We start from the raw sequence: 11,947 nt of genomic DNA, 5'->3' as shown, positions 1-11,947 counted from the left end.
TTGTGAAGGCGACGGGGCATCTGCTAGGCTCGGCCGTCTGTTTAGTGGACCAAGAAGGCTGCCTGCCTCACGGGGCTCCACACCCACAGCTGGGTCTGACTTGGCCCGATTCCAGGGATGAGCCCTCCCACCTTAGGTGGGAGGTGCCTGGCCACTGTGGACTGGTATTTTTCCTTTATCTGCTTTACAATTTTCATTAAGCCAAACAAAGTAGTCCCAAATGGTGGAATCAGAGAGGGATTTAGAATCCGTTTGTAGATGAGGCAGGAGGGGCTTCCTGTTGTGTTGCTTCCCTACAGTTCTGGGAATCCCTCGAAATCCCGAAAAAGCACTCACATGTTCTGGAATACACACTTCAGATCAGACTGATTTTACTCTCTTCAGTTTCCTCATCTCCTCAGAAGGATCCGCGAAGGCAGTCAGAATCCTGGTAGACAGTGCCGAAGGCAAACATGATGATTGTCTCTGTGGCTTAGAAGGGTGTTCGGTAGAGAAGGGCTGACTGTGCCATCTGAAATATTGAGTGAGAGTGGGGCAAAGTTCTCCCTACACTTATCTCCATCAGCAGCACCAGCTTTAGTAATCCTTTCTGATTATATATAAATTCGAGATGGATTTTTCCATTTACTTTGGCACATCTATCCATCTAGCTGAAGGCCCTGCAGGACAGCGTGCCTGTGCTCCTTTCTGTAATTTCAGTCACTAGGCATACATTGTTCTGCCAAGGAAGGAGGAAAGTTAACTGTGACCTTGAGAACACACTCCCCCAACCTCGTTTATAAAACGGGAATAACAGTACCTCAATTCTGGAATCAGCATCTAACACTCAGAGGCAATTCAATGAGTGACTGATTCATTGCACATTCCCCATGACCCTGACTTCTGGAATCTTTCTAAGCGGAATCTCTGAGACACCAGTTTCTCTACCAATCATTCTAAAGTAGAGCATTTCCTTATGACTTTGAGTCAGAAACAAATCTTTTAACTGATATTTAAAAATCATCCTTTCTCATAAAATGTTAAATCCATTTAAAACATGGTGGTTGAATGTATTCCCTTTAAAAAGAGAGCAAAAGGGCTTCTCCAAATGTCTGAGTCACTTTGGCATTTACTTCATACCGCCCAAGTACGAGGGATATTTACTTCATTTTCCTCAGCCAGCCTGCATCTGGCAGTGCTGAGGATTCAATTTCGTCTTCCGGCTTTACTGAGGACCAGTGACAAGTAAAACCGTAGTGTACTGAGGGTACAGTGTGGTGATGAGGGACGCAAGTGCACAGTGGGAGTATCTTCACCGCCAGGATAACCAGCACGTGCCTTACCTCACCATCCATCTAATCCATCTTCTCCTCGTTTGGCAGGTGCCTGTCTGGTTTTCCCACCGGCATTTATTAAAGAGACGGATTGATCTAATGCAAACACGTGAATACATCTGGTGCCAAAACTTATGTGGATTCAGCCTTAACAACAGCCATAAAAAAGTGTTGGTCAGGAGAAAGACATAACATCACCTCACTTTTCCCTTTCGTAGATGGCAGCCGACATCACTTCCCACTGGGGAAGAGAACCCCCGCCTGGTAGGCGGTGGCCTTTACGTGAAAGCACCTCAGGAGAAGGAGCCCTGGAGAGACAGCCTGGTCTCCAGATGCAAGGGAGGCTTCTGTTCTTGTGCACTTGCTGTGAAAAACCCCACACTCACAAATTTTAATCAGACATTTCTTGCTTTTCCAGAAAACCTTTCTGTTGCATTATGACTTGGGACAATCAAGTCTTTTCTTCTAATGTGTTCAAAAAAAGTGCTATCCTGTTTGCTTTTAGTGAATTAAAAAACAAGACAAAACAAAACAAAAATAAAACCTCAGCACTCTTAACACTTCCAAAATATTAATCTTTTATTGTATCATCATAATCTAAGTGTATTTGGATTAAGAATCTCTTCGGAAGGCTTCAAAAGCCTGAAGTAGTTTGCAAGGAGAGTGCCCTTGAAATTCAAGATCCTATTTCTGACAAAGCTTATAAATCATGATCTAAGGCCCACTGTAATGTGGAAGGCTCTAAATACAGGTGCACGGTTTCTTGGCATAAGTCGCATAGAAGAACAATAACAGTAATTGGGAAAGTGAAGGAAAAGAGAAACGCTGAGACCAATATAACAATAATTTTTGTATCAGTCTGCTCGGTCCTGCCTACACACCCCAGGTTTACAGCTACAGAGGTTGCCAGAGCGGCTGCTTGAAGTGGATTCACAGTGGGAGCCAGATTCTGCATTGCCATATTATGTGCCGGTTAGCCCTCCTTCAAGCCTCTTGTTATTATAGTACCTGGTTAAGAAAGACCCCACAAGCAAAACAACTAAACTAACAAATATCAGATAATTTATCTCTGACTCCTAATATAAACACGTATCCTCTGTGTCAGTTGCATCAAGAAACACTGCTGTTTTCTTCTCGGTGAGCGCATGTGCATTTTGTAACAGAAACCCTTCCGTGAAGTACTCCACGCCCCGCCGTGTGTTTCTGACGCCCTTTGCTCTTTTGTAAAAAGGCAAGAAAAGAAAAATGTATGCACTTGTTCAACTTGAATTCTTAACCACCAGAAAAAAAAATCTTAGACTTTTTTTTCCTTTATAAAGTAAGTGGAACTCGTGAAAACACAGAATTTGACAATTTATAAAAAAAAGCATAGTGATTAGTTTTTGCTTTTGTTTTGGTTTTTCAGGGAAACAGACATGTATTGAAATGTAATAAAAGCCAAGACTGCTTTACTCACTTTTTCAAGATGGTCTCATTAAGTCAACCTATTTTATTTTAGGAAAGTCTGCTTGCTCTTTAAATGCCATTTTCTTGCTCACTTCCGATTTCCCTTTGTCATCGTATCTGGAACAACTTTTTAGGAAGTTGGGCTAATTTCATTCTCCAGTTCAATTAAACTAGCATTATCACAGAGCTAACTCGGGCCACCGGCAGCACCAGTCACAACAGTTTCGAAAGTAGCTGGTGCTGCTGTTGCTAGCAGTGAGATGTGACCTGAGAGCAGATGGGATGGCATTTTACGAAGGTCAGCGGGGCATCAGAGCTGCCATCAATATGCTCCTGGCAAGAATTACGGTGTCTTGATTGCTGACCGAAAAAAGAGGTGATGAAGCATTCTGTCTTTTTATAATCAACTGATCAGATCATGAGATGTGTACGGATTGATGGTGACCTAAAAGTAATTAAATTGCATTTGATTGGGTCATTATTTGAGCTAGAAACTGAGATACTAGGTCCAGAGTCCACCGTATGCCTTGTGAGCGAAAATCTCACAGATCTCGGGTCTCTAGGTGTCGTGGGTTTTGGAAGGTGAAGCTTCAGACCTGACCCAGACAGACCTGGGCTGCCTGAGAATTTAAGGCTGCCCCATCACTTGCCTTACAATGTCCAAGTTAAGCCACGAATGACATTATAAAAGGGCTGTTACTTTATGCACAAGGGCACGGTGAGGCCATCACGTGATTATCAAGATATAATTATTGAAATTATGGTTTGACTTTGAGTATTTGACTTTATAGCTTGTTCTCAATCAACTGTGGTGTCAGCCTCACATTGGAAATCTATTTCCATGACTATTTAATACTGATGCTCTATCAAGTAGCCCATGTTTTATGTAACACTCTTTTTAAAAATTTGTCTTTCCTGAGAATGATGGCTACTTTTCTAAATCTACAGATATGGCTCCACTGAAAGTCTTTGAAGAATTTAATGTTGAAAATTTCACTATAGCTCAAAATTTTTTAAACATCTTGAAAAAGTAAATGGAGCATTAATGCATAAATAATTCAGATCCATTTTAATTAGACACAATTTTGAAAGCTGAAAAAAGCCACATTATATTTACTGATTTGGAAGAGGAAAAAAGAATCTGTAGCCCAATGCCAGATCACAGACAATTACGTACCAGCAGACGGCAATTACATTGAACTGCTTTCAAGGAAGCCAAGGTTTCTAAAGGAGGAGAGAGGTAGTATTCAGGACATGCGCCTTGAACTGCAGTTCTGTACAGTCTGACTCGGGACAAGAGAAACCATGAAGTAGGTTAGGGGTGCAGACAGGTCATGACCTAGAGGCTAAAAATAGAATGTGGAACAGAGGACATTGGCTCTCACATGTATATTTTTAAGAACTAACTTAATGAGAAAATAGAGTTAAAAAATATGGCGGCTTTGTTTGTATCTATCACTTTATAATCTATTCAAACATATATTAGATATATACACCTGGACACATGCATAGTGTCTGGGTGAATGGCCACATGCATAATCATCTCTCATGATTAATAATTTTAAATATACTATATAAAATAATAGATCATTGCGATACTAAAATATTACTAGTAAAAAGTTAGCTAGCACAGATATCTAATTTTACCCTTGCTCCCCAGCCAGCATTTTGATTAAAGCATTGCATAATCTGAGGCTAGTGCATTGTTTTCTCAGGCCAAATTGTAATTTTATCTATTATATTTAATCAACTAAAACAGGATTCATTTTAAGGCTTATTTTATTTACCATAATAAAGAAAACATGCTGCCAATTAACATATAGCATGCCATCGATTTGAGGACAATCTGATTTCTGATTTCACTGATGATAAAGTGTGGTAAAAATGTGTCTCTGTGAACTGAGGAAATCCTGTATCTGTTACACAGCTCGTTCGGTGGGAAGCGGACGCTGAGATGGGTATCAGCAGTCAGCGTGAGCTCTCGCCATCGACACCTGTACCGGACTGAAGGAGGCAGATCTGACTGGCAGGAGCGAGACCCTGAATGGTGAGCTCTTCACAGCAAAGATCTCCCCTGTCATCCAAGGAGCTCTGGGGCTGGGGGCAGAAGGAGGCCCTCAGAGTTTTCCTCAGTTGGAGGAGGACCAGCCCCAGACCAGGGGCATTGGGGAAAGGCTGCAAACATTTTTGGTTCTCACAGTAGGTGTGAGAAAGCTACTGGCTTCTAATGGGCAAAGACTAAGGATGCTGCTAATACCCTCCCCTTCACGGGACAGCCCCCAACCTAAAGAACTTGTCAGTCCAAGCTGACAGTAGTGCTAAGGGTAGGAAACCATGCCTGGGCAGTGTGGGGCTGGGAAGTGTGGGGCAGATCTCTGCAGGCATTACACTCCCCATCTTCCAAAACCTTTGGTTGCTAGAAAATCGGATGTAGGCAGCAAATTAGGGGGGAAAAAAAAGAAAGAAGATGGTTCCTAATTTTAAAAGCACTGCTGATATAGAAAGAGTGTAATTTTTATTGCAATGGAAGGTTGTCAGGGATCATGAATAAAGAATATCTTTCTTTTATGAAACACTCTTTGCTCCAATGTAAATTGGAGGCAGGGTTTTCCACAACAAACTGAAACCAACTGGTTCTGCTGCCCTTGGCCAGCAGGTCATGGGCAATACATCTTGCCATGAGCTGTTTGATCACAGATGTTCATTAATCAAGGTCCTAAGAATGGAGTTCCATTGCCTTATTAGAGCTTGGACCTTGCAGGACAACTAATAGCCTTCATCAAATTGCATTTCCAAGTATTGTTTACCTGTATTCCACACCGCCTGGGTCATGGTGAGTTTCTGACCACCATAAATCAGCTGTTGCCAGTGTCTTGTGTGGATTTCCAGGCAAGGAGTTTCTCAGTGTCAACATCACTGAATTATCAGTTCAAATAATCTCACAGATTGTCCTAGAGTGTGAGACATCATAGTTCATTATTGTTATATGAAATATATGTGGGACGTGCACATTGAACATGTTTACACTGGTGATAAAGAGAAGTTTCACACACTTCAACTAATTAAGAGAGTAAACTAGTTATGTTACACATGACAAATCCTGGGCTTTGTTCTGAAAGTGAACCTAAGCCAGTCACCCCTGGAGTTAGTTATAAAGGAAAGAAAAACAAAGAACATCAATAAATGTAAAGAGTTATTATAGCAGGGAAATATTTTTTAACATTGTGCTTTATGGGTTTTTTTTTTTAAGATTTTATTTATTTGACAGAAAGAGATCACAAGTAGGCAGAGCGGGAGGCAGAGACAGAGGAAAGCAGGCTCCTTGCTGAGCAGAGAGCCCAATGTGGGGCTCAATCCCAGGACTCTGGGATCATGACCTGAGTGGGAGGCAGGGGCTTAACCTACTGGGCCACAGGTGCCCCCTTTATGTATTTTTCATTGAAGAAGAGTTGACACCCAGGGTACCATTAGTTTCAGGCATATGACATGGTTATTCTATAAGTGTATGCCTTATGTTGTGTTTACGAATATAGCTACTGTCTGTCACCATACAACCCTGGTATAATGCCATTGACTATATTCCCTATGCTGTTCCTTTCATCCCTGTGACTTAGTCATCCCATAAGTGGAAGCCTGTAACTCCCACGCCCCTCGCCCATATTGCCCATTCCCCCACCCCTCTCCCCTCTGGCAACCATCAGTTTGTTCTCTGCATTTATGGGTCCACTTCTAGTTTTTGTCTGTTTATTTATTTATTTTTTAATTCCATCTGTAAGTGAACTCATATGGCATTTGTCCTTGTTTGTCTGACTTACCTCCCTTAGCATAATACCCTCTACGTCCACCCATGTTGTTACAAATGGCAAGATATCACCCTTTTTTATGGCTGAGTAGTATTCCATTATATACATATTTAATATATTATACCTTCCTTACCCATTCATCTATTGATGGGCACTGGGGCTGCTTCCATATCTTGGCTATTGTAAATAATGCTGCAATGAACATGAGGGTATGCATATCTTTTTGGATTAGTGTTTTCATTGTCTTTGGATAAATACCCATTAAGAGAATTATTGGATCCTATAGTATTTCTATTTAACTTTTTAAGGAACCTCCACACTGTTTTCCTGAGTGGCTGCACCAATTTGCATTCCCACCAACAGTTCCCATTTCTCCACATCGTTGACAACACTTGTCGTTTCTTGTGTTTTTGAGTTTAGTCATTCTGACGGGTGTGAGGTGATGGTGGTGATGAGGTGATGGTCTCATTGGGGTTTCGATTTGTATTTCCCAAATGGGAAGTGATGTTGAACATCTTTCGTGTGTCTCTTGAGCAACCACATGTCTTCTTAAAAAAAAAAAAAAGTCTGTTCAGCTCCTTTGCCATTTTAATCAGATTATCTGTTTCTTTGGTGTTGTGTACATTCTTTATATATTTTGGGTATTATCCTCTTATTAAATATGTCATTTATGGGTACCTTTTCCCATTTAGTTGGTTGCCTTTTCTCTTTGTTGATGGCTTCCTTCACTGTACAGAAGTCCTTTATTTTGATGTAATCCCAGTCGTTTATGTCTGCTTTCATTCCCTTTGCCTGAAGACACGTGTCTAGAAAACTGTTAACTAAAGTTGATGCTAAAGAGATTATCGTCTATTTTTTTTTTTTCGGGAGGTTAATGGTTTCAAGTCTTAAACTGAGGTCTTTTTTTAAAAGATTTTATTTATTTATTTATTTATTTATTTGACAGATAGAGAACACAAGCAGGGGGAGCAGCAGGTAGAGGAAGAAAGAGAACCAGCCTCCCCACTGAGCTGAGAGCCCAATGTAGCACTCTGATCCCAGGACCCCAGGATCATGACCTGAGCTGAAAGCACACTCTTAACCTACTGAGCCACCCAGGCATCCCACATTTAGGTCTTTGGTCCATTTTGAGGAAAATACTTTGATGCAAATTCCTAAACATATCAGGTTTATTTTGAAGCCTAACAATATGTTTATTTGCTGAGACTAAATCAGTGAACAAGGCTGGCTGCCTGGATCCCCCAGCCTGACTTGGAGCCTGGATTACCAGTGAAATGACCCCTAATAGGCTCCAGTACAGCAGCTCCACCCAGGTGCAGCACACAGCAGCTGGCAGCATCCCTGGTAAGACTGGAGAAGGGAATGGTGTCCTTGACAGTGGGGCAGTCTTTAGCCCAGCAAAGCCCAGCAAGTACGAGCTCCTACTGGGTTCCAGTAGGATGGACTCCAGCAGGTGCTGTCCTCGGACTCTCCATAAGGACTGACTGCCCTAAGCACTGGCCAGTTTTTAAGAAACAGGCTTCAGTTTCCAAAAGGCTGTGCCCTGAAGAGCAACTCCCCTCCAGGCTGTCCTGCTGTGGGCCGGCCTCACCTCACCTCACGAGAGGCTTCCCTTTTGCATCCTGGTTTTGGTTATCAAAATAGAGGTCTGCCTTTGCAGATACTATTATTGACCCTGAAAACTGCTTATCTCAAAATAACTTACATCCGTTACTTTCCTAGGGCACCTCTATGGGGAATCCCATGCATATTGGTCACAAAAGGCATTGTGCAATGTCTTCCAAGGTTTTCTCATCTATGAAGAGCTTTTGTATCTTCGTGGTGTTGTAGTTTTCATTTTATCAATATTAGCTTGATTTTTTTAAAAATTGCAATACTTGTGTGCCCAGTGACTGAACTTAAATGTTCAGGACATTTCGACCATATCTGGAGTGTTGGCAAGCCTATGTCCACAGGTGCATCCTGTCTTCTCACTGGTGGGATTACAAAACATGTAAGACGTTTGTGACTAGCAAGCCCCACTTTCATTGTGTGTCCCTGTATCCCGTGTTCTTCACTTATGGGACTTCTCCTGGGCAGATGTGCGTTCTGAGCACAGGAAGGCCATGCCCCTACTGTTTTCCGAGCGGGAAGGCAAGTACACAAGGATCAGAGAGAACACAAGAGCAGTTCATGAAGAACTGGGGTCTGTTTTGTATCAATAATTTTAACCTGAAATGTAATGTCTCTTTGTTATTTATTTTACTCACATTTGACCTATTTCTAGCCCTATCTGGAAATTAAAACCCATAATTTATGTCACTTATTATATACCAATTCAATCGGTATGTTTTTAAAGAGGCATAATATAAAACCATTTCTGTATCAGCAGAGCAAGTTGCAATGGCACCACTCACGGCATGTTGACAAATCTCTTCTGTGGAAATTTTCTTGAAAACCTTCATTTTCACGAGTGCAGTTATGACACGATCCTTGTTTTAGTATATGTGCTGCCGAAGCGAGCACGACACGATCCTTGTTTTGTTTAAAGGAAGAAAAAGCACTGTGGGGTGTGAATGGATTATTCCTCGTTGTCAAGACTGTTTCAAAGTCCCCATGGGGCCAGCCCATCTCTGAGCTGCTGTGAAGGCTGCAGCCACTTCTGGAAGGAGCAGGGTTTTCTGTGATGAGACAGAGGAGAAGGCCCGCCATCGCCAGGGCTGCTTGGGCTGAAAAGGTGAATTTTGAATACGGTCAGAGGAAGCTTCTGGCACCAGCATCACGCGCATGTGCACGCACCATCCAGCTTGGGGGGATCCTTTTCTGGTAAAACTCCTGTGCGCCCAGTCCCTGGAGCTGGCGGGGCCGTCCCTCCCCCTTAGCCCAGGGTCCTGTGGTATTGGAGATGCCACCGCCGCTCCCTGCGCCATTTCCTGGTGATGGGAAAAACAAAACCCCAAAACCAAAACGGTTATTTTTGATTGTTCCTTATCAGAAATTTCTAATGTTTTAGGAACTAAGAAAACTTTGTCTCCCCATAAAGAGTTGTCATGATTCCCTGAAAGTCCGTTGGACCAGGATTTAAACTCTCAAGTCACCACAAGAGTTCGGGCGCCTAGGTGGCTCAGTGGGTTAAGCTGCTGCCTTCGGCTCGGGTCGTGATCTCAGGGTCCTGGGATCGAGTCCCGCATCGGGCTCTCTGCTCAGCAGGGAGCCTGCTTCCCCCCCTCTCTCTCTGGCTGCCTCTCCGTCTACTTGTGATTTCTCTCTGTCAAATTAATAAATAAAAACTTAAAAAAAAAAAAAAAGAGTTCACCTGTGTCTTCATTGTGTTTAAGCCTTGGAAAACAGAACACCTGGGATTAACCCCAAGCTCAAAGGCAGAATGTTTGACTCTGTTGCAAAAACTATATGATAACGAGTGAATTCTCAGTAAAATAGAACAACCACTTGTGGTTTTTTTTTTTTTTGTAAACAACACTTTACAGTAAACTAAACAAGTTTTAACAAACATTGCTCTAGTTTGGCCATGATTCCCAAGTCTGTGGAATTTAGGGCAGAAGTTAGGGAGGAGAATGGTTTCAGTGTTTCTCCATACAACGTCTATGTTTTTCTTACCATACGGCCACCCCATAATTTATATTTACATTTTAGTAATGTACACAGATCACATTAAAGTATAATGTAGGAGAACAGAACAACTCATAACATTGTCATCATTTTTTAGGTTAAAACAACGTATGCCAGTTGTACAAAGCTGTATGGTGTGGAGTGATAAGCAATATTTTGTTCAAACCTGCCATTTTCTGCCTAGCATTCTTTTCTAGAGTTATACTCTTAAAATCCACTACACTGGGCACTCTCGTGCATTTTTTTCAACATCGTTTTGCAGGGCAATCCTGGCAATGAAGCACCTGTATCGTAAGGCATGTGGATTTGGGTCGTCCTTCCAAATCACCTTCTCCAGAGCGCACACCCATGGACACACTCTATTTATGTCAGACTCTCTCAAGAGCTCCTTGTGCCCACAGTTCAGGATCACTCAATGGAAAAGAAGCACTTTTTTTCCCCCCTTGTGAAAGTCTTTATTGCCTATCTTGACTCTTTGTTTAAAATACAACATTAATAAAGACAATTTATGTTTTAGGAAATTATTTAGCCCAAGTTTTGTCAAAGCCATTCAAGTCATATTTTTCAGCGTTGTGATTTTGTTAAGTTAACATTTATTAAGTAGAGCTCTGAGTGGGGTGTGGGATGGAAAGCCACAGTTCAGCAAAACCACAAGGGAGAGAGTAGTCGAGACCTGATGGGTCACAGGCCCTGGAGGAGACCTGTGGCTCCTTGGAAGGGCCACCAAGGGAGGTCAGACAGGGTGCAGGCAGAGAGCCCAGCAGCCATGGGCATGTGCCACAATCGGCGTCTGAGGGCAAGTGCTTTTGGAATTCCAGAGCTAAGGCCACATTAGTCAACTCCAGTGAAAAAGATCAGGGTTTTGGTAAGCTCTGCAAGGGCGGACATTTTACCAAGGACTTACCTGGGGATGGAGCCAGGAGGCAGGGGAGACTGCTCATCATCCAGGGTGATGGGTGATGGGTGATGGGTATGTCTGATCAGGAAATCGGGAGCTGACACCTGTGACTCTGTGAGCTGCTACCTAGTAGCATGAGCTTCTCCAGGGAGGGCTAGTGTCCACTCAAGACCCCTCCAGACCACTGAGCCACACAGAATGGAGCCCAATGCAGGAATGTGGTGAATCGTGTACCTACAATCTCAGCTTATGCCTTTGAAATGAGTCCTAAGGCCACAGCCCCAAACCTTCTTTGACGGACCGGCTCATAGTTCACTCCTGGTCCTCACATAAAGGAAAGTGTTAAGGGCCGTTCATGCTGTTCTTTCAGGAAAGAACAAGGATCACAACATATTTTCATGTAGAAATGTAGCTAGCAGCAGCTGCAGAATGAGATGAATCTGAATTACTTTCCCACTGAATTCTTCCAGTGACTGATGGGAATGTTTCTGGAATTGTGCCTTCCTCCACCTAAAACTCCAGCTTGTTTTGGAAATCGTTTAGCGGATAATACGAATATTTATTTTGATTGACATAAAAAGGGGCATGTTTAAAAAACTTAAATATTTATCAAATTATAGAAATGTGATGCTGCAACGCTGAGGTATTATAATGTTGATAAGCAATATTTATCATTTGTGTAATATACAGAGTTCTCTATAAGATGTCTGGGGAGTTTTACAATACATAGGATATCAGCGTAAAACATTGTTCTGAAAAGACAGAGCAGGTGAAGGGGATTTGGAGACACAATTCATCACAGGGATGAAAAGTTTGACATAGGATTTAGAGTCAATAATATAGTGACAAGTTTGTATGACAGGTGACAGGTAGTAACT

At 42.3% G+C, this 11,947-nt stretch overlaps 1 long non-coding RNA gene across 2 annotated transcripts; it reads left to right on the top strand.

The window, feature by feature from the left end:
* The first annotated feature begins 2,909 nt into the window (after positions 1–2,909).
* LOC131829005 (uncharacterized) lies at positions 2,910–9,849 on the top strand. 2 transcript variants are annotated; one of them, XR_009352664.1, is made up of 3 exons: positions 2,910–3,210; positions 4,687–4,806; positions 8,931–9,849. It is a non-coding gene; the product is annotated as an uncharacterized LOC131829005 (long non-coding RNA). The 2 variants fall into 2 exon arrangements; XR_009352663.1 differs by having other exon boundaries at positions 7,509–9,849.
* The last annotated feature ends 2,098 nt before the right edge of the window (positions 9,850–11,947 follow it).

Source organism: Mustela lutreola, chromosome 4, assembly GCF_030435805.1.
Source record: "Mustela lutreola isolate mMusLut2 chromosome 4, mMusLut2.pri, whole genome shotgun sequence".
NCBI lineage: Eukaryota > Metazoa > Chordata > Mammalia > Carnivora > Mustelidae > Mustela > Mustela lutreola.
Note: the sequence above shows the minus strand (reverse complement) of the source record. Positions and strands in the feature narration are given on the sequence as shown.